General features: G+C 44.3%; 1 pseudogene; it reads right to left on the reverse strand.

Moving 5' to 3' along the window:
* The window catches only part of LOC137315041 (beta-1,3-galactosyl-O-glycosyl-glycoprotein beta-1,6-N-acetylglucosaminyltransferase 3-like), a 34,626-nt pseudogene extending 29,181 nt beyond the window's left edge, over positions 1–5,445 (reverse strand).
* Positions 5,446–24,048: the final 18,603 nt, after the last annotated feature.

Here is a 24,048-nt window from a genome sequence, read left to right on the forward strand (position 1 = left end):
ATCGAGGGTTCGTGAATTACATTTGTTTTGATCCGAACTGGGTTAAATATAGGACAGTTCAGGAGCCGAATCTGGCAACATTCATCCCTCCTGATAACTGGGAGGGAAAAGCCCAGACCAATCATTAGTGAGCTGTTAAAGGAGGAAACCAAAGATTCGCCTGGTTCTTCGGCATACATCTGTCAGGATATCAAAACCAGCTTTCCGAGAACAGGACCTCCATGACTTTGGAAAATACACGAATTCACAGCACAGGAGATTCTGTGTCTGTTGCTGTGCACGGGCCGCTTCAAAACAACACATGAATTTGGACATGAATTTAAATTGGAGGTTAGGATCAGATCAGCTATGATCTTATTGAATGGCAGAGCAGGCTCGAGGGGCGGTTTGGCCTACTCCTGCTCCTATTTCTTATGCTCTTATGTAATACAATGAGAAGCCCTCCGTTTGCATTCAGTCGTGTGCATCTAACTGGGTGGCCAGCTGTTAATTTGTTAAAATAGGGACAGGCACCACAGACTAAGCCATGAAAATAACTGCGAGGATAAATCATAGAATCATAGAAATTTACGGCACAGAAGGAGGCCATTTGGCCCATCATGTCTTTGCCGGCCGAAAAAAGCTATCATGCCGAATCCCACTTGCCAACACTTGGTCTGTAGCCTTGCAGGTTATGGTCCGTCATATGCATACGTAAGTACTTTTTAAATGCGATGAGGGTTTCTGCCTCTTCCACCCTTTCAGACAGTGAGTTTCCGACCCCCATCGCACTTTGGGTTGAAAAAAATCTCTTCAGCTCCCCTCCAATCCTTCCTCCAATTCCATTAAATCTCTACCCTCTGTTTATTGACCTATCTAATAAGGGAGATTGGTCCTTCCTATCCACTTTATGTTGTCCCGTCATCATTTTATACACATCAATTAAAATCTTCCCTCAGCCTCGCTTGTTCCGACGGAAACAATTCCAGCCTCTCCAATGTCATTGCTAAAATTCTCCAGTCCTGGCAACATCATCGTAAACCTCCTTTCTACCCACTCGAGAAGAATCACATCTTTCCTGCAATAAAAAAAATATAATTTAACAAAATAGCGCAAAACAATGAAGTTCTTATTTGTATCCCCTAAAATGTACTATAGGCAGTAACAGTAGTGCTACATTCAAAGGTGTATTTGTGTTGCACTTCTTGGGAGAGTGCATGGTGGGGAAACATCAATGGATTAGGAGAGTGAATGGAAGGATATCTTCAAAGGATTGCGAAAGTGAATGAACGGATACCATGAATGGATTGGGAAAATGAATGGATGGATACCATTAATGGATTGGGAAATTTAATGGACGGATATCATTAATGGATTGGGAAAATGAATGGTTTCGAACCATGAATGGATTGGGGAAAGTAAATGGACGGATACCATTAATGGATTGGGAAAATGAATGGACAGATCCCATGAATGGATTGGGGAAAGTGAATGGACAGATCCCATTAATGGATTGGGGAAAGTGAATGGACAGATCCCATTAATGGATTGGGGAAAGTGAATTGACGGATACCATGAATGGATTGGGGAAAGTGAATGGACAGGAACCATTAATGGATTGTGGAAAATGAATGAATGAGAACCATTAATGGATTTGGAAAGTGAATGGACGGATACCATTAATGGATTGGGAACGTGAATGGAGGGAAACCATCAATGGATTGGGAGAGTGAATGGACGGGAAACATTCATGGTTTGGGAAAGTAAATGGACGGATACCATTAATGGAATGGGAAAATGAATGGACGGGAACCATCAATGGATTTGAAAAGTCAATGGGCGGATACCATTAATGGATTGGGAAAGTGAATGGAAGGATATCATTAATGCATTGGGAAAGTGAATGGACGCATATCATAAATGGATTGGGAAAGTGAATGGATGGGAGCCATTAATGGATTGGGAAAGTGAATGAGCGGATACCATCAAGTGATTTGGAAAGTGAATGGACGGATATATGAGTGTAAGTTTAGGGTGCTATGGTTATCCAAGGAGCACGGTCTCCCATTGGGTAAGTACATGATACCACGAGTAGCGGAGCAGCAAGTCAGCTCTGATGTAAGTGTAGGGGCACCACTAGTACTGGAGGGTCACTGTCACTTCTACTTTAATGTACTAGGGCCACAGATACTGGAGGAGAACTGTCACCTCCAGTGTAACTGTAGGATAGATCTACTACAGGCGGAGAACGGTCACCTCTAGTGTAAGCCTAGGGGTACCGCTAGCACCTGAGAAGCGAGGTTACCTCCAGTGTAACTGCAGAGTACGATTAGTACCAGAGGATCACGGTTACCTTTAATGTAAGTGCAGGTCTACCACGAGTATAGAATGCCCACGGCCACCTCGAGTGTAAGTATAAGCTACAACTTGTATCGGAGGAGGTGGGATATCTCTCGTGTAAGTGTGGTGGTAGTACTGGGAATGGAGGAGGACTGTCATCTCAAGTGTAATATTTTTTTATTCGTTCATGGGATGTGGGCGTCGCTGGCGAGGCCGGCATTTATTGCCCATCTCTAATTGCCCCTTGAGAAGGTGGTGGTGAGCCGACTTCTTGAACCGTTGCAGTCCGTGTGGTGACGGTTCTCCCACAGTGCTGTTAGGTAGGGAGTTCCAGGATTTTGACCCAGCGACGATGAAGGACCGGCGATATATTTCCAAGTCGGGATTGTGTGTGACTTGGAGGGGAACGTGCAGGTGATGTAGTTCCCATGTGCCTGCTGCTCTTGTCCTTCCAGGTGGTAGAGGTCGCGGGTTTGGGAGGTGCTGTCGAAGAAGCCTTGGCGAGTTACTGCAGTGCATCCTGTGGATGGTCCACACTGCAGCCACAGTGCGCCGGGGGTGAAGGGAGTGAATGTTTAGGGTGGTGGATGGGGTGCCAATCAAGTGGGCTGCTTTATCTTGGATGGTGTCGAGCTTCTTGAGTGTTGTTGGAGCTGCACTCATCCAGGCAAGTGGAGAGTATTCCATCACACTCCTGACTTGTGCCTTGTAGATGGTAAAAGGCTTTGGGGAGTCAGGAAATGAGTCACTCGCCGCAGAATACCCAGCCTCTGACCTGCTCTCGTAGCCACGGTATTTATATGGCTGGTCCAGTTAAGTTTCTCGTCAATGGTGACCCCCAGGATTTTGATCGTGGGGGTTCAGCGATGGTAATTCCGTTGAATGACAAGGGGAGGTGGTTAGACTCTCTGTTGTTGGAGATTGTCATTGCCTGGCACTTATCTGTCGCGAATGTTCCTTTCCACTGATGAGCCCAAGCCTGGATGTTGTCCAGGTCTTGCTGCATGCGGGCTCGCAATGCTTCATTATCTGAGGGGTTTCGAATGGAACTGAACACTGTTCAATCATCAGCGAACATCCCCATGTCTGTCCTTATGGTGGAGGGAAGTTCATTGATGAAGCAGCTGAAGATGGTTGGGCCCAGGACACTGCCCTGAGGAACTCCTGCAGCAATGTCCTGGGGCTGAGATGATTGGTCTCCACCAACCACTACCATCTTCCTTTGTGCTATGTATGACTCCAGCCACTGGAGAGTTTTCCCCCTGATTCGCATTGACTTCAGTTTTACGAGGGCTCCTTGGTGCCACACTCGATCAAATGCCGCCTTGATGTCAAGGGCAGTCACTCTCACCTCACCTCTGGAATTCAGCTATTTTGTCCATGTTTGGACCAAGGCTGTAATGAGGTCTGGAGCCGAGTGGTCCTGGCGAAACCCAAACTGAGCATCGGTGAGCAGGTTATTGGTGAGTAAGTGCCGCTTGATAGCACTGTCAACGACACCTTCCATCACTTTGCTGATGATTGAGAGTAGACTGATGGGGCGGTAATTGGCCGGATTGGATTTGTCCTGCTTTTTGTGGACAGGACATACCTGGGCAATTTTCCACATTGTCGGGTAGATACCAGTGTTGTAGCTGTACTGGAACAGCTTGGCTAGAGGCGCAGATAGTTCTGGAGCACAAGACTTCACCACTGCAGCTGGGATGTTGTCGGGGCCCATAGCCTTTGCTGTATCCAGTGCACTCAGCCGTTTCTTGATATCACGTGGAGTGAATCGAATTGGCTGAAGACTGGCTTCTGTGATGGTGGGGTTATCGGGAGGTGGCCGAGATGGATCATCCACTCGGCATTTCTGGCTGAAGATGGTTGCAAACGCTTCAGCCTTGTCTTTTGCACTCACGTGCTGGACTCCGCCATCATTGAGGATGGGGATGTTTGCAGAGCCTCCTCCTCCCGTTAGTTGTTTCATTGTCCACCACTATTCACGACTGGATGTGGCAGGACTGCAGAGCTTGGATCTGATCCGTTGTTTGTGGAATCGCTTAGCTCTGTCTATGGCATGTTGCTTCCGCTGTTTAGCACGCATGTCGTCCTGAGTTGTAGCTTCACCAGGTTTGCACCTCATTTTTAGGTACGCCTGGTGCTGCTCCTGGCATGCTCTTCTACACTCCTGATTGAACCAGGGTTGATCCCCTGGCTTGTTGATAATGGTAGAGTGAGGAATATGCTGGGCCATGAGGTTATGGATTGTGCTGGAATACAATTCTGCTGCTGCTGATGGCCCACAGCGCCTCATGGATGCCCAGTTTTGAGCTGCTAGATCTGTTCTGAATCTATCCCATTTAGCATGGTGATAGTGCCACACAACACGTTGGATGATGTCCTCAGTGCGAAGACGGGACTTCATCTCCACGAGGACTGTGCGTTGGTCACTCCTACCAATACTGTCATGGACAGATGCATTTGCGACAGGTAGATTGGTGAGGACGAGGTCAAGTAAGTTTTTCCCTCTTGTTGGTTCGCTCACCACCTCCCGCAGGCCCAGTCTGGCAGCTATGTCCTTCAGGACTCGGCCAGCTCGGTCAGTAGTGGTGCTACCGAGCCACTCTTGGTGATGGACATTGAAGTCCCCCACCCAGAGTATACTCTGTGCTCTTGCTACCCTCAGTGCTTCTTCCAAGTGGTGCTCAACATGGAGGAGGACTGATTCATCAGCTGAGGGAGGACGGTAGGTGGTAATCAGCAGGAGGTTTCCTTGCCCATGTTTGACCTGATGCCATGAGATTTCATGGGGTCCGGAGTCAATGTTGAGGACTCCCAGGGCCACTCCCTCCTGACTGTATATCACTGTACCGCCACCTCTGGTCGGTCTGTTCTGCCGGTGGGACAGGACATCCCCAGGGATGGTGATGGAAGAGTCTGGGACGTTGGCTGAAAGTTACGATTCTGTGAGTTTGGCTGTGTCAGTCTGTTGCTTGACTAGTCTGTGGGACAGCTCTCCCAATTTTGGCACAAGTCCCCAGATGTTATTAAGGAGTACCTTGCAGGGTCGAGTGGGCTTGTTGTGACGTTGTTGTGTCCGGTGCCTTGTGGTCCGATGCCGGGTGGTCCGTCCGGTAAGTTCATCACCACTGCCAGGTGAACATGTTCACAACTAGTGCAAGTGTAGGGGTACCTTTAATACTGGAGGAGCACGATCAATTCTTATTTCAGCGAATGGGTGCCAATAGCACTACAGCTATAAGGTCACCGCAAAATGTAAGTGTAGAGTTAACACTACTACCGGATGACCAGGGTCAACATTGGTGTAAGTGTAGTATATACCACTAATGGCAGAGGAACACGGTCACCCCTCGTGTAAGCGCAGTGTACCACAAGTACCGGAGCAGAATTGTTAGCTCTAATGTAAGTTTCGAGACATCACTAGCAGAGAAGGAGCACAGTCCCGATTAGTGTAAGAGCAGGGCTAACGAATGTACCTGAGAAGCACGGTCGTCTCTAGTTTACGTGTCGGTATGCCATTAGTACTGGAGGAATGTGATCACCTCTAGGAACCAAGGAACACTGTCACCTCTGGTGCAAGTTTACGGTACCACTAGTACCGGAGGAGAACCGTCACCTCCAGTGAAAGTGCAGGTTTACCCATAGTACCAGAAGAGCAGTCAACTGCAGTGTAACTGGAGGGTTCCTCTTCTACCGGAGCAGCACAGTCACCTCTTGTATAATTCTGCGTGTACCATTAGTCCCAGAGGAGGATCGACACCTGCAGTGTAAGTGTAGTGTATCAATTGTACCTGAGGAGCAAAGTCACTTCTAGTGTATATGTAGGGTTTCCCTGCAGAAGGTAGACGGTCACATCTGGTGTAAGTGTCGGGTGCAACTTGTACCGGAGGAGGAATGTAACCTGTAGTGTAAGTGTAGGGGTAACACCAGTACCGGAGGAACAAGGTCTCCACTGGTTTAAATGTAGGGGCACCTCTAATCTCGTACTGGAGGAGAACGGTCAGCTCTACTGGAAATGTAGGGTACCACAAGAACAGGAGGAGTGCGGTCACATCTAGTATAAGTGTAAGATATCAATAACACCGAAAGAACTCAGTCACCTCTCGTGTAAGTTCATGGTGCCACGAATATCGGACGAGCAAGTCACGGGTAATCTAAGTGTAGAAGTTCCACGAGTACCGGAGGAGTGCGGTCACATCTAGTATAAGTGTAAGGGTAGCAGCAGTGCCGGAGGAACAAGGTCACCACTAGTTGTAGTAGCGGAGGAGACCGGTCACCTCTAGTTTCCGTGTAGAGGTAACACTAGAACCGGAGCAGCACGATCACCAATAGTTTAACTGTCGGGGCACCACTAGTAGAGAAGGAGCAAGGTCACCCGTAGTTTAAGTGTAGCGTTCCATTAGTACCGAAGGAGAACGGACACCTCCAGTCTAATTGTCGGGACACCAAAAGTAGAGAAGGAGCACGGTCAGAGTAGGTTCACCACCAGTAATTTTAGAGCAGTGTCACCACCAGTAATGTTAGAATGGGGTCACCACAATAATGTTAGAATGGGGTCACCACCAGTAATGTTAGAGCAGTGTCACCACCAGTAATGTTAGAGCAGTGTCACCACCAGTAATGTTAGAGCAGTGTCACCACCAGTAATGTTAGAGCAGTGTCACCACCAGTAATGTTAGAGCAGTGTCACCACCAGTAATGTTAGAGCAGTGTCACCACCAGTAATGTTAGAGCAGTGTCACCACCAGTAATGTTAGAATGGGGTCACCACAATAATGTTAGAATGGGGTCACCATCAGTAATGTTAGAGCAGTGTCACCACCAGTAATGTTAGAGCAGTGTCACCACCAGTAATATTAGAGCAGGGTCACCACCAGTAATGTTAGAGCAGTGTCACCACCAGTAATGTTAGAGTAGGGTCACCACCAGTAATGTTAGAGCAGTGTCACCACCAGTAATGTTAGAGTAGGGTCACCACCAGTAATGTTATGATGGCGTCACCATCAGTAATGTTGGAGTAGGGTCACCATCAGTAATGTTACACTCGGGTCACTATCAATAATGTTAGATTATAGTCTCCACCCCCAGTAATGTTAGAGTAGGGTCACCTGATGTTTGAGCCAAGGCATCGCCAATGATCATCACAGCATAAAACACGTTTAATTATGTAATGGATTTGAAGATTTTAATGAATTCTTGAGGCATCAAGAAGCGAGTGCAGTTTCCAGGAGGGATGTTCCATCACGGTTCGCATTTCGTCAGGGATTACTTTCCGTTCATTGATGTTAATGGAATGAGTTTCATGGACTGAGGTGCACAATTTCCCCACTGACGTCCCGGGCGCCCAGGAGAGGAAAATCGCACCTTGTTTGTTAAGTGACTGTAACTAACGCCAATTATTGTGCAACCTGATTTACTCACCGGGGCACCGATTGTTCTATAAAGGGGGAGTATTTACGGATCTCACTTACACTCCAATCGGAAGAGTAAAGACGGACAGAATTCACACATTCTTCTAGAAAATGGAAAGGCCAACACTTCTTCAAATAAAGGAGATTTACTACCCGATTCTCGCATCCTTTGGTATTCCCGGTAAGTCAATATAACCTGTTGTTTCAAAGCTGTTCACTATTTCACTGTTAATGATGATGTAAAAAATTCCGAGAATGTCCTCACTTCAGAGTCACTTATCCACCGGGATAATTTGGTGAATATCAGTGGGAATCCGAGCAGTCCGCGACGCCGAAGAGGCGCTGCTCTGATCGGTAGATCGTGGGCACCGGGCGATCAACTTTCTTCCCTATGCGAGGGAGGACCAGGGTGATTCCCCTGCCCAACTAACAGTACAAAGATCATTAAAGAATGTGTTGCCCAATGCCCCTGATAATCATTTTATTTGTACCGTGGTTCCTGTATACTTTAAGTTGTAAATTCCTCGGTCTGCAGCCACCTCCACCCAATGGAAACTTTGAAAAATAATTTGAGAACTAATTGCCGCTCCGGGAACTGTTCCCCTTCCCTCGGCTGCAAAGATCCTTCACGGTTCCACCAGCTCCTGCTTTTTAACCGAGCAGCTCCCTCGGGGCGAATGTAAAGAGAAAAAGCCCAGAGTTTCGACAGAAATTGAAGCTTTTCTCTCTGCTGAATGTTTTACTTGAATTCATATCTTTCCAGTAATCGCTGTGAAATTATATTGAAAACTGTTGAAAACTGCTGGCATCTCCCGAGACCCCGCTCGCCAATGAAACTGAAGGAACTAAATGTAAATTTCGATCTATTCTCCCATGGGGCCGCAGCAGTAAATTATAAAATCGGGTCGGTACATCACTTGGGTATAAACCTCATGGCGGAATGCTTTTAGCGCTCAACACTGCATTGAATTATGTGTTTGGACGTATGTAAGGAAATCCGTTTACTTATTGGCTGCCGAAAATTAACAACTTAGAGAACCATCCAATGTTTCCCTTCTGGGCGCTTTTTTTACACCTGTCCCGTCCCTGCGAGGTGCTCCAGTTTAGCCTGGACCGCACAGTAAAAGTGTGAGTGGAACCTCAATCTAGTGTTAGTGGCGATAGCGATGGAAATAAAATTCGGGACAGATGTATGACGGACGGATGATCCGATGTCGCCTGTTTTACACTATCGCTCAAAGTCCAAATCCCCCCGTTGACTCTTCAGTGCCTGGGAGTCGGTAGTAGTTCGGACGCTCTCCGTTACCAATCCCCAGACTGATTCCGAGAGACACTCTCCCCGCTGCCTTGACAAAGTCTGACTGAAATAAGCTGGAAGGACGGCGGATTGTCAGTCCCTCGATATTGAGTGTTTCATATTTTCTTTCTTTTCAATAAAGTGTCGTCATCGCTCGCCTATATTAAAAAAAATCCACGTGCATTACCCTGAGTAGGAAAACAAAGGAACATTTCCCCCCAATATGCTGTGAGATTTATGAGCATCCCCGTTACTTACCTCTTGTCCCTCTTTCTTACAGCGAACCTAGTGACAATCGTGATTCTCTCCAGAGGAAATTGCGGTCTTTCCAAATGTATCTCTATATATATGGTGGCCATGGCAACAGCAGATCTACTGGTCATCATCTTCAATGCAATAGAGTATCAAATGTTCACTATAATCTTTCCACTTCCATTCCTGTCCTACACTGTCATTCGTAAGTTCATGGTCTACATTAATTGTACCAACCTGGATCTGTCGGTGTGGTTCACAGTCTCGTTCACATTTGACCGATTTGTATCAAAATGTTGTCAAAAGTTTCAAACAAAATATTGCACAGTGAGAACTGCGGCTGCGGTTTTAACAACGCTCTCTTTCCTGATCTGTTTAGAAAACATCCCCTATTGGTTTTCATATCAACATGCACAAATAATTAACAATGTTCAGTGGGGTCTCCGCCCCAGATTGGCCTTTTTTTCATCGCCTGCAGGTGTAATGTTCACATGGTTAGAAAGTATTTTAATTCCATGGATTCCTTTTGCTTTAATTTTTCTGTTTAATTGTTTGACAGTCAGACGCATTTTAGTGGCCAGCAGAGCCCGCAGGGGCCTCCGGAGTCACATTAGTCAGAATAAGAGCGATCCAGAGGTGGCGAACCGAAGGAAATCTATTATTTTACTGTTCACTGTATCTGGTAGTTTTCTACTGTTGTGGCTGACAGCTGCGGTGAATTATTTAGCAATCGGTCTGGTCAAGCAGTTCCGACCCGATGATACAGCGCCTGCCTATATCGCCACTGAAACCGGGTATATGCTCATGTATTTGAGTTCATGTACAAACACGTGCATTTATGCAGCTACCCAAACGAAATTCAGGGAAGAGCTGAAGAAGGTGGTGAAATCTCCTTGGACATTTATTCTGATTTTGGTAGAAGCAATGAAAAGTCAAACCAAAGCTTCCTGTCCTAACTGTTGCTCAATTACAGTCCGTGTTCCATTTTAGAAAGGACGTCTTTCTTTGCTGTGAAAGTGATCATGGATCAGAAAATATTTCTTCTATTTTATGCCCTGAGTTTGACATCTGTTGCTTCATTAGGGTGATCAGAATAGTTTCCTTATAATAAAGCGCAGTTCCTGCTCAAGATTCAAAGAGAGCAGTCATCATCGGGCTTCAGCATGTGGGCAGAGCATGTAGGCGGAAGCGTTAACTGTCTTACAGTCTTGGTACTGGAATAGGACGCGCCAGTTTAATTAATAGTTAAAGTTTTTGTTAGTGTAGAAACATTGAAGGGTGTTAGATTCATGGTTAATTGTAATTAATCTGTAATCTTGGTGTGAATGTTGCAGGCGCTGGTCCCCCATCAGACACCGCTCCCCATTTTCTCCTGGCCCAATGGAATGTGACCCCTGTATCCTGATAAGTGATTCAGGAAATTGACGCGTCAATGTGACGTTAGGCATCTCTGTTAACAGATATTTATTAAAATATCAATTGATCATCAAAATGTTGGAATGTTATAACAGACCATTTGGCCCAACCAGTCGTTGTCGGCGTTTTCCGTCCACTCGAGAAAATAGTTCCAACCACTTTATCCGCCCAGCCTCAAAATCCCTTCAACCTATTTTTTTCACACATCTGTACAATTCAATCTTGAAAATGGACATGATTTCTGCTTCTAAAATGTCTGCATCTTCGCATCTCTCCATGTAAAGAGGTTTCTCCCACCCTCAGTCCGAAATCTCTTATATTTATTTTGTAATCCATAACCGTTATGTCTTGATCCCTCAACTGATGGAAGCTTTCTTCTTCTATATATCCTGTCCCGTCCATTCTTATCTTAAATCACCTGGAAACGTCTCGCCACAAGATATCAATCTGGTATCAATACACAATCTGGTGAAAATTCAGAACGTGTAGTTAAGACAGTTAATTGACATATTTCTCTTGGAGATGGTGGTGTCCTTGCTTAAACTGAACAATGAGAAGAATGGATTTGAGAGCTTCGCCACTGCCCGAAACATTGGGACCGTGCAGGGAGAGATTCCAATCAAACGCCTCCGGACGCCCTGAACTGTTGAGAGAGAGCCGGAAAGGGCAGGAATGGCTTGTCTCGGATTCCTCCTGCTGCCTGATCTTCGGATATCGCTGCGTTTACAGAAGTGACGTGTTGGCCGTGAAGCAACCAGCATGCGATGCATGGAAGTGGAAGCTGGATAAACACATGAGGGGGAAAATAATAGAAGGTTATGCTGAGAGGGTTAGATGAAGAGGGCTGAAGGCATATGGGATACTTGCCTTTATTAGCCGAGGCATAGAATATAAGAGCAAAGAGTTTATGATGGAGCTGTATAAAACACTGGTTAGGCCACAGCTGGAGTACTGTGTGCAGTTCTGGTCGCCGCACTACAGGAAGGATGTGATCGCTTTGGAGAGGGTGCAGAGGAGATTCACCAGGATGTTACCAGGGCTGGAGCGCTTCAGCTATGAAGAGAGACTGCGAAGATTGGGTTTGTTTTCCTTGGAGCAGAGGAGGCTGAGGGGGGACATGATTGAGGTGTACAAAATTATGAGCGGCATAGATAGGATGGATACTAAGGAGCTTTTTCCCTTCGTTGAGGGTTCTATCACAAGGGGGCATAGATTCAAGGTAGAAGGCGGGAGGTTTAGAGGGGATTTGAGAAAGAACTTTTTCACACAGAGGGTGGTTGGAGTCTGTAACTCACTGCCTGAGAGGGTTGTGGAGGCAGGAACCCTCACAACATTCAAGAAGCATTTGGATGAGCACTTGAAATGCCATAGCATACAAGGCTACGGACCAAATGCTGGAATATGGGGTTAGATTAGACAGGGCTTGATGGCCGGCGTGGACACGATGGGCCGAAGGGCCTCGATCCGTGCTGTATAACTCTATGACTCTATGAGGATCGTGTAAGGCATAAAGACCGGTATCTGCCAGTTGAGCTGAATGGCCTGTTTCTGTGCTGTACTTTCGATATAATTCCATGTAATTCTGTGATGAAGCTGCACTGAAGAACGGGCCCAAGACATGGTCAGTCACGCTGACAACACCACGACATGAAATGGTTAATGTGGCACTGGACGGTATGTAAAACCAATGGGTAGAGATCTGTGCAATAGAATAGATCGAGACAGATAAATAATGCTGATGAGATATTGTTCAGTGTTGGCCTCAAATACGGTAACGCCAACAAAGGGGGCACTGCAAGGAAATGGTAATTCACACTGTCCTCAAGTGTGCTAATGTCATACTGTATTGGTTTCTCCTTCTGTTGTAGTAATGTTAACTTTTAGCCTCTGCTTCTGAAGCAGGGAAGTATACGTCAATGTAAAGTCTCACTGGGCTGTTGGGCCAGGGCTGACCCTGCAGCAATGGACAGTTTCAGGATGAAATAATAAGAGACTTCATTAAAGAGTGATCATTACAGACTGATTCATAATTTCAGTGAATTTTAATCATTTGATAACAGTGTGGAAAAGCAGTTAGTTCTTCAACAAAAACATCTAGGCATACATAACCAATTGAATTGGTGTGAGTGATACAGAAACAAGAATGGACTTATTAATAGAGGCAGAATTACATGTTTATGGATGAAGGGAGAAACTATCGATGATATAACGAAGTAAGGGAATTAAACTTGTTAGCCGAAAAGAAAAAGAGCTCGGTTTGAAAATATAACTACCGTTATTGATAAAGGATAAGACAATTCCATTCTCATTATGTGGAGTTAGATTAGAAGAACATAAGAACATAAGAAAAAGGAGCAGGAGTCGGACAATCGGCCCCTCGAGCCTGCTCCGCCATTCAATAAGATCATGGCTGATCTGATCCGAACCTCAAATCTAAATTCATGTCCAATTTCCTGCCCACTCCCAGTAACCCCTAATTCCCTTTACTTCGAGGTAACTGTCTATTTCTGTTTTAAATTTGTTTAATGATGCAGCTTCCACAGCTTCCTGTGGCAGCAAATTCCACAGACCCGCTGTCCTCTGAGTGAAGAATTTTCTCCTCATCTCAGTTTTGAAAGAGCAGCCCCTTATTTGAAGATTATGCCCCCTAGTTCTAGTTTCACCCATCCTTGGGAAGATCCTTACCGCATCCACCCGATCAAGCCCCTTTACAATCTTATATGTTTCAATAAGATCGCCTCTCATTCTTGTTTACTCCAATGAGTAGAGTCCCAATCTGCTCAACCTCTCCTCATATGTCCACCCCCTCATCACCGGGATTAACCGAGTGAACCTTCTTTGTACTGCCTCGAGAGCAAGTTTGTCTTTTCTTAAATATGGGCACTAAAACTGTATGCAGTATTCCAGTTGCGGTCTCATCAATACCTTATATAACTGCAGCAATACCTCCCTGTTTTTATATTCTATACCCCGAGCAATAAAAGCCAACATTCATTTGGCCTTCTTGATCACCTGCTGCACCTGCACACTAACTTTTTTGATTTTCTTGCACTCGGACCCCCAGGTCCCTTTGTACTGCAGTACTTTCCAGTTTCTCGCCATTAAGATAAAAACTTGCTCTCTACTTTTTCCCGCCAAAGTGCATAACCTCACATTTTCCAATATTGTATTGCATCTGCCAAATCTCCGCCCACTCACCCAGCCTGTCTATCGCCCCTTGCAGGTTTTTTATGTCCTCCTCACTCTCTACTTTCCCTCCCATCTTTGTATCATCTGCAAACATAGATATGTTACACTTGGTCCCCTCCTCCAAATCGTTAATATGGATTGTAAAGAGTTGGGGAACCAGCACCGACCCCTGCGGAACACCACTGGCTGTTGGGTGCCAGTCCGAGAATGAACCATTTATCCCAACTCTCTGCTTCCTGTTAGATAACCAATCCTCCACTCATGCCAGAATATTACCCCCAATCCAGTGATTCTTTATCTTGATCAATAATCTTTTATGTGGCACCTTGTCGAATGCCTTCTGGAAGTCGAAATACACTACGTCCACTGGTTCCACTTTACCCACCCTGTACGTTATGTCCTCAAAGAACTCAAGCAAATTTGTCAGACATGACTTCCACTTCATAATGCCATGCTGACTTTGTCCTATTAAATTATTTTTGTCCAAATGTTCCGATACTGTCTCCTTAATAATCGACTCCAAAATGTTACCCACCACAGATGTTAGGCTAACTGGTCTATAATTTCCAGCCTTCTGCCTACTACCCTTTTTAAATAAGGGTGTTACATTAGCAGTTTTCCAATCTGCCGGGACCTTTGCCGAGTCCAGAGAATTTTGGAAAATTATTACCAAAGCATCCACAATCCCTACTGCCACTTCCCTCAAGACACGAGGATGTAAGCCATCAGGTCCAGGGGATTTATCCGCCGGGAGTCCCATATAATTATGTGATCCGTAATTGTGTGTATTTCCAGTTGCAGGCAGTGAGAAAATATATAAAAACTGTCTGTTTGTAATGAGTATTCGGATTGGTAAATTCTAAGATACTGAGCTCAGAACAGTAACACGGTTGAATCCCCAACTAACTATCATCAGGTGTGGATGTAAGTGCAACTTTTTAAGTGTATGTTTAAATGCCATCGCATGCACCGTGTGCTTAATAAACCAATAACAACTCCCTTCAATTTTCAAGAACCTTATTTTTAACATTTCCCTTACAATAGCCTTAGTACCTTCATTGTGAACGGACTTCATTTATTAATTATTAATCAGTGCCCCCTTTACACTTCAATTCTTAACGTTCCAGTTGATCCTGAGCTTGTCCAAAATCCAATCTCCACATGGTTGCAGGTCCCCTTGGATCCCAGTCTGTGCCTATCAGACTAGCATCGATGTCGTGGGGAAATGGCCGTGTCTTATGGGCATTTTAGTGTAATAGGCACCTTTCCATTCAACCGGATACAGACGACCAACAGTAATTAAGGCACGAGTCCAGCAGCAGGCAGAGGTTTTAATTCCATCAGTCAGCGACGTATCTGCACTCAGTCACAATCAGAACAAGCCGATGTGCATTCAAACACATCATCCAAAATCAACAGGTAATATATAAGCAAAGTCATGATCAAGGAAACCATTGCATTACCGTGTCAAATTCAATCACATAAGGTGGTGATTCCCCGCCCCCTGTTCCGAATCAAACTGCTGTTCTTTTCGCTTGAGTTGCTCGATTTCGAATTGAACAGTTATTGTATTTCCCTGACATTCCTGTCTCTTCTATACATAATTGAACAGTTAATATGTTCCCGGGTCGCCTCGTTCTAAAAAAATGGCTGTGTTCAGGTGGTCACCATTACTAATTTAAGATTTGCTGTATTCTCCCAATTTTCCCCGTTCTCAATCCTAAATTGAACATTTATTGTGTTTGCCCTATATTCCACTTTATTCTGTTTCTCTTTGAACAGTTGCTGCGTTCCTTCATATTCCTCTTTCCTCTATTTCAAAATCAAAATTTGTCATATTCATTTATATTCCGCTAACCTCTATTACCAATTAAATTATTGCTGTGTTCCCCTAATTTCACCTGTTGTCCATTTCTTATTAATCAGTTACTGTGTTCCGTTAAATTCCCCTGTTCTGTATTTCTTGCTAAACCTTTACTCAACCTCCTAAATTGCCATTCATTGTATTTCTAATTAAGCAGCTCGTTTTCCCCTAAATTACTCTGCGTCTATTTCTGATCATGCAGTTACTGTGTTCCTCTAAATCCCACTATCATCTATTGTCAATTATATCGATTGGGAAAAGAGCCTGTTCCATCGATCGGCCACTCGCTCACTGAAATAATGTTTCCGCAGATTAGTTGAGAATTTACCCGCTTCAAGCCCAGCCTGTGTCCTCTGAAACAGCTTGTCCTTTTTTTTACATTATTTAATGGAGTAACCGTAATGTCTCGATCAAACTCAGGTCCTGTGTGTTCCTGGGGCCTCTGTATGTTTGTCAGAAGATTATTAACATGAAAAGGGTAATTAAATTGCTGGTGCTAATGTCAGCTACAATTCAACAGTTTCAGTAGTTTAGATGATATTTTAATTCAGAATCTATCAGTTGCGATCTTAGCCCTGCATATAATTAAAAGCAGATTTGTCCTGTTAATGAAATCTCACCATGTAAATCTCAAATACTGACACACTCTACTTCTCGACAAATCGCTAAAAATAAACGCTGCGAGTGGCCTGTCGGAACACATTCGATTTAATGTTTGTTAAATAATTTGCTAGTGGTCCAGTCAAAAAGGCTAATGGAATGTTGACCTTTATCTCAAGCGGTCTGGAACACAATGGGGAACAATTCATGCTTCAGTTGTATAGAGCCTTGGTCAGACCCCATCAGGAGCACTTCATTCGGTTTGGGAACTGCACCTCAAGAAAAATATACATGGAAAGGGTGTAGCGTAAACATCGCTTCAAATATTCAAAGACGAACAGAGGCCCAAATCAGGGGTGAACCCACGCTCTTAACTTTTCAATGTTGAGGATGTACCGCTTGGACACTGCTCTGTCTCCACGTACTTTTGGTTACTCCAGACATGGCCTCAGATGTCAAACATTTTTCAATGTTAATATCTGAATTGACCTCCCCCTCACGGAGCCGGGGTCCTGACGGCTCGTCGGTACTTTCCTAGCGTCTCCTTAAATGCATCTATGCTATTTGCCTCAACTACTCCATGTGGTAGCAAGTTCTACATTTGTACTTCCAAAGAAGTTTCTCCTAAATTCCATATTGGATTTATTAGTGACTATCTTAAGTTTACGGCCCCTAGTTTTGGATGCCCCGAAAAACGGAAACATTTTCTCTATGTCTACCCGCTCAAACTCATTCGCTTTCCTGAAGACCACTATTAGGTCACCCCTCAGCCTTCTCTTTTCTGGAGAAGAGAACCGCAGCCTCTTCAGTCCTTCCTGCTAGTTATAATCTCTCAGTCCTGGTATCATCCTCCTAAATATTTTTTTGCACCACAGCCAGTGTCTCTCTATCCTTTTTGCAATATGGAGTCCACAACTGTGCACAATACACTAAGTGTGGTCTAACTAAGGTTCTATACAAATTTAACGTAACTTCTCTGGAGGAGTCGGTGGTCTCGTTAGTAATCCTACCAAAACACAACACCGCACAATATGTTGAAATTCATTGGCCATTTACGTTTCCCTTCTGCAAGTTTCTTAACCACTTCTTGTATTTTGTTGCAGTCTTCCTCAGTATTAACTATCTCCCAATCTATCGCCCAACGTGGTGTCAGCCGCACATTTTTATTCTGTTCCAACGATTATCAAGTCCAAATAATTTGTGAAAATGGTGAACAACTGTGTTACCAGCACGGATCCTTGTGTAACACCACTTTCCACCTTCCACCAGTTTGAGCAACGACCTTTGATCCCTACACTCTGTTTTCTGTTTTGTAGCCAGTTTGCTATTCAATCTGCTGCTTGTCCCCTGACTCCAAATGCTCTGACCTTAGTCACGAGTATTCTAAGTGGTAACTTATCAAAGTCCTTTTGAAAGTTCACTGCACTAGGAAAGTCATTGGACTGGGACATGTCAATGGATTGAGAAAGTCAATGGATTGGGATACATCAATAGATTGGGAAACTCAGTAGACTGGGATATATCAATGGATTTGGAAACAGAATGGACTGGGATATATCAATGCATTGGGAAAGTCAATGGACTGGGATATATCAACGGATTGGGAAACACAATGGGCTGGTATATATCAATGAATTGGGAAAGGCAATGGATTGGGATATATCAATAGATTGGGAAAGTTAATGGACTGAAATATATCAATGGATATGCGAAGCACTGTGGACTAGGATATGTAAATGGATTTGGAAACATTGTAGACAGGGATATATCAATGGTTTGGGAAAAAGAATTGACTGGGATATATCAATGGGTTGGGAAACAGAGGAGACTGGAATATATCAATGGATTGGGAAACACTTTAGACAGGGATGTATCAATGGATTGGGAAACAGCATTTGCTGGAATATATTAATGGATTGGGAAAGTTAATGGACTGGGATATATCAATGGAATGGGAAACAGAGGGGACTGGGATATATCAATGGATTGGGAAACACAATGGACTGGGATATATCAATGCTTTGTCAAAGTCAGTGGACTGGGATATATCAATGGAACGTGAAAGTCAATGGACTGGTATGTATCAATGGATTGGGAAACACAATGGACTGGGACGTACCAATGGATTGGGAACCACTGTGGATTGGGATATATCAATGCAATGTGAACTTAAGGTGTTAGGAGATAAATTAAAAAGCAGGACCTCAAAAGTCGTGATCTCAGGATTACTACCAGTGCCACGTGCTAGTGAGTATAGAACAGGAGAATAGACAAGATGAATGCGTGGCTGCAGGGATGGTGTAAGAGGGAGGGATTTAAATTCCTGGGATATTGGGACCGGTTCTGGGGAAGGTGGGACCTGTATAAGCGGGACGGTTTACACCCGAGCAGGACCGCGACTGATGTTCTCGCGGGGTGTGTTTGCTCATGATGTTCGGGAAGGTTTAAACTCGAATGGCAGGGGGTTGGGAACTTGAGCAGGGAGACGGCGGATGGGGAACAATTGAAGGAAACAACAGACAGAGTGGAAAGAAGCAATAGTGGAAGACAGAGAAAACAAGGACGATGAACAAATAGGCCCATGGTGCAAAACAACACTAAGATGAATAGCAATCTTAAAATGACAAGTCTAAAGGCATTGTGTCTTAATGCGCAGAGCATTCACAATAAAGTCGATGAATTAAAAACGCAGATAGATACTAATGGGTATGATATAGTTTCGATTACGGATACATGGCTGCAGGGTGACCAAGGATGGTAACTGATCATCCAGGGGTATTCAATATTTATGAAGGACAGTCAAAAATGGAAAGGATGTGGGGTAGCGTTGCTCGTAAAGGAGGAAATCAATGCAACAGTGAGGAAGGATATTGGCTCGGAAAATCACAATGTGGAATCTGTATGGGTGGATCTAAGAAATACCAAGCGGCAGATAACGTTGGTGGGGGTTTTCAATAGGCCACCAAACAGAAGTGGAGATGTAGGGGAGGGCATTAAACTAGGAATTAGAGACGCAAGCAAGAAGGGTACAATTATAATCATGGGTGACTTTAATTTTCATGTAGATTGGTCAAACCAAATGTGCAATAATGCTCTGGGGGAGGAATTCCTGGAGTGTGTACGTGATGGATTTCAAGACCAATATGTTGAGGAACCAATTCGAGAACAGGCGATCCTCGACTGGGTATTGTGCAATGAGAAAGAATTAATTAACAATCTTGTTGTGCGGGGTCCCTTACGGAAGAGCGCCCATGACATGATGTAATTGCTCATTATGATGGAGAGTGAAGTCGTTGAATCAGAAACTGGGGTCCTGATTAGTGAAGAAAAAAGTCAGAAATGTGGAAAATTTTAATGGGGAACAAAGAAATGGTAGAACAATTGAACACTTACTTTGGTTTTGTCTTCACAAAGGAGGACAAATAACCTCCCGGACATATTAGGGAACCAAGGGTCCAGAGAGAAGGAGGAACTAAAGGAAATCAGTGTTCGTAAAAAAAATAGTGTTCGGGAAATTAATGTGGCTATAGGCTGACAAATCCCCAGAGCCTGATAATTTACATCCCAGTGCACAAAAGGAAGTGCCCTGGAAATAATGGATGCATTGGTGGTCATCTTCCAAAATTCCATAGAATCTGGAACAGTTCCTAAAGACTGCCGGGTGGAAAATGTAACGCCACTATTCAAAAAAGGAGGGAGAGAAAAAACAGGAAATTGCAGACCAGTTAGCCTAACATCAGTAGTGGGCAAAATGTTAGAGTCTATTGTAAAGGATGAGATAACAGAGCACTTGGAAGGCATGAATTGGATTGGACAATGTCAGCATGGGTTTATGAAAGGGAAACCATGCTTAACAAATTCACTGTTTTTTTTTAGGAGGTACCTGGTAGAGTAGATAGGGGAGAACCAGTGGATGTGCTTTCCTAACATGCAAGGAAGGAGTTCTAGGCCTTGGACAGCGTGCACAGGAGATGTACTGGAATGACACCACGAAGGGGGGACTTCAGTTACGTGGAAAAACTAGAGAAGCTGGGGTTGGTTTCTTTAGAACAAATAAGGTTAAAATGATGAGGGGTTTTGACAGAGTAAATGATGAGAAACTGTTTCCACTGGCTATAAAACGAGTTGTTATGATCCGGAATTCACTGCCTGAAACGGCGGTGGAAGCAGATTCAATTATAACTCTCAAAAGGGAATTGAAAAAAACAATTGAAAGGGAAAAATTGCAGGGTTTGGGGAAAGGGTAGGTGAGCGGGACTAATTGGATCGTTCTTTCAAAGAGCCGGCACAGACACGATGGGCCGAATGGCCTGCGGTGCTGTATCATTCTGTGATTCTAAGATAAAGGTGTAAATGAGTACAGAGATAGAGGGACAACAACAAAGGGCGATAGGTAAAGATGTGACTGAGTACAGTGATAGGGAGAGAGATTCTAAAAAAAATGACACAGAATTAGATAGAATTTACAGCACAGAAACAGGCCATTCGACTCAACTGATCTACGCTGGTACTTATATTCCACTCGAGCCTCCTCCCAACTCACGTAATCTCACCCTTACGAAATAGCCCTCTATTCCTTTCTTCTTCATGTAGTTATCTGGCTTCTCATGAATGCATCTATTTCATTCATCTCAACTATTGCATGTGGTAGCAAGTTCCACATTTTCACTACTCTCTGGGTAAAGAAGTTTCTCCTAAATTCCTCATTGGATCTATTATTGATTTTATTTATGACCTCAAGTTTTGGATTCGTCAACAAGTTGAAACATCCTCTCTACGTTTACGCTATCATTTCTCTTCTCCAGAGGGAGATAGGTAAAGGTGTGAAAAAGTAAAGTGTGTGATACAGAGAAACCAACAGTGAGAGATAGATGAAAGTTTGGCTGAGTACAGTGAGACCGAGATACACCTGCAGAAGCAGACAGATAAATATGTGACTGAGTACAGTTTATACAGACAGACACAAACAAAGGGAGATAGAATAAGGTGAGACTGAGGATAGTGAGTGATACAGAGAGACAACAACAAAGGGAGACAGATGAAGGTGAGACTGAGTACAGTGACAGAGAGACACCAACAGAGGGAGATGCTTAAATATGAAACTTGGTACAGTCCGTGACACAGAGAGACACCAACAGTGGGAGAGAGATGAAAGTGTGACTGTGTACTACGATACAGAATGACAACAGCAGAGGGAGATGGATAAAGATGAGACTGAGTACAGTGACACAGAGAGACACCAATAGCGGCAGATAGATAAAGTTGTGACTGATTATTGGGAATAATACAGAATCTGTATTTAAAGTAGAGGAAGAGGACAGCAAGACGGAAAAAAATTTTGAATGACGGACGGGGAATCACCGTAATTAAAGTAAGCAAATTAACAGTAATGTAGAAAATAATGGCACTAAAGCATGACCATCCCCAGGACCAGATGATGTCCATCCCAGGGTTGTAAAGTCCGTTGGTGACAACATTGCAGATGCCCTAACTATAATCTTTCAAACTTCTGTCAATTCAGCAACCGTTCCTTGAGCGTGGAAAATTGCCTCTGCTTGTTCTTCCTACCAAAATGTATTACTTCGCATTTTTCGGCGTTAAATTTCCCATGCCACGAGTACGCCCAGTCCACCAGCCTGTCTATATCCTTTTGAAGTCGATCGCTCTCCTCACTGTTTGTTGCCCTTCCAAGTTTTGACTCATCTGCAAATTTTGAAATTGTGCCCTGTACACTCAGGCCCAAGTCATCAGTATATATCAAGAAAAGCAGTGGTACCAAAACTGAGATAGAAGCATGGAAACATAGAAAGTACGTTGTGGAGTAGGCAATTTGGCCCTTCGAGGCTGCTCCGCTATTCAATACGATCATGGTTGAAGCTTTATCTCAATACCATATTCCCGTTTCTCCTCATGCCCCTTGATGCCTTTTGTATCTAGAAATCCATCTTGCTCCTTCTCAAATATATTCAGTGAATTGCCATTCACAGCCTTCTGTGGAAAAGAATTTAACAGGTTCACCTTCTCTGAGTGAAGAAATTTCTCCTTATCTCAGTCCTAAATATCCTGCGCCGTGTCCAGAGACTGTGACCTCTCGTTCTGAACCTCTCAGCCAGTGAAAACACCCTCCCTGCATCCAGTCTGTCTTGCCCTGTCAGAATGTGATACATTTCAATGAGATCCCCTCTCATTCTTCTAAACTCGAGTGAATGCAGGCCAAGCCAACCCAATCTCTCCTCATACGACAGTCCTGCAATCTCAGGCATCAGTCTGGTGATTCTTCGCTGTACTCAATCTGCGGCAAGTATATCCTTTCTTAGGTTTGGAGACCAAAATGGCACACAATACTGCAGGTATGGTCTCACCAAGACCTTGTATGGAGTGTGATGGAATGCTCTCCACTTGCTTGGATGAGTGCCGCTCCAACAACACTCAAGAAGCTCGACACCATCCAAGATAAAGCAGCCCGCTTGATTGGCACCCCATCCACCACAATAAACATTCACTCCCTTCACCACCGGTGCAGAGTGGCTGCAGTGTTTACCATCCACAGGCTGCACTGCAGCAACTCGCCAAGGCTTCTTCGACAGCCCCACTCAAACCCGCGACCTCGACCACCTAGAAGGCAAAACAGCAGGCACATGGGAACAACACCACCTGTAGGTTCCCCTCCAAGTCACACACCATCCCGACTTGGAAATATATCGCCGTTCCTTCATCGTCGCTGGGTCAAAATCCTGCGACTCCCTTCCTAACAGCACTGTGGGAGAACCGTCACCATACGGACTGCAGCGGTTCAAGAAGGCAGCTCACCACCACCTTCTCAAGGGCAATTAGGGATGGGCAATTAATGGCGTCCTCGCCAGTGACGCCCACATCCCATGAACGAATAATAATAATAAAAAAACTGCAGTGAGACATCCTTGCTCCTGAACTCAAATCCTCTTGCAATGAAGGCAAACACGCCATTTGCTTTCCTGACTGCTTGCTGCACCTGCATGTTTGCTTTCAGTGACTGCTTTACAAGGACACCCAGTCCCTTTGTACATCAACATTTCCAAATCTATCACCATTTAAATAACAATCTGCCTTTCTGTTTTTCCTTCAGAAGTCGATACATTCACATTTATCCACATTATACTGCATCTGCCATGTATTTGCCCACACACTCAACTTATCTAAATCGCCTTGAAGCCACTTTGCATCCTCCTGAGATCTCACGATCCCACCTAGTTTTGTGTCGTCAGCAAACTTGGAAATATTACATTTGGTTCCCTCATCCAAATCATTGATATATATTGTGAATAGCTGAGGCCCAATCGCTGATTCCCGCGTTACGCCACTAGTCACTGCCTGCCACCCCGAAAAAGACCCATTTATTCCTATTCTCTGTTTCCTGTCTGTTAACCAATTTTCAATCCATGCCAGTATATTACCTCCAATCCCATGTTCGTTAATTTTTACACTAACCTCTTTTGTGGGACTTTATCAAAGGCCTTCTGAAAATCCCAATAAACCATATACACTGCTTCTCCCTTATTTATTCTACCAGATACATCCTCAAAAAACTCTAGTAGGTTCGTAAAAAATGATTTCCCGTTCATGAATCCATGTTGACTTTGTCTAATTCCGTTGATACTTTCTCAGTGTCCTGTTACCACGTCCTTTATAATAGATTCCAGCATTTTCCCTGCTACTGA

The sequence above is a fragment of the Heptranchias perlo genome, unplaced genomic scaffold (genome assembly GCF_035084215.1).
Source record: "Heptranchias perlo isolate sHepPer1 unplaced genomic scaffold, sHepPer1.hap1 HAP1_SCAFFOLD_53, whole genome shotgun sequence".
In the NCBI taxonomy this organism is placed as follows: domain Eukaryota; kingdom Metazoa; phylum Chordata; class Chondrichthyes; order Hexanchiformes; family Hexanchidae; genus Heptranchias; species Heptranchias perlo.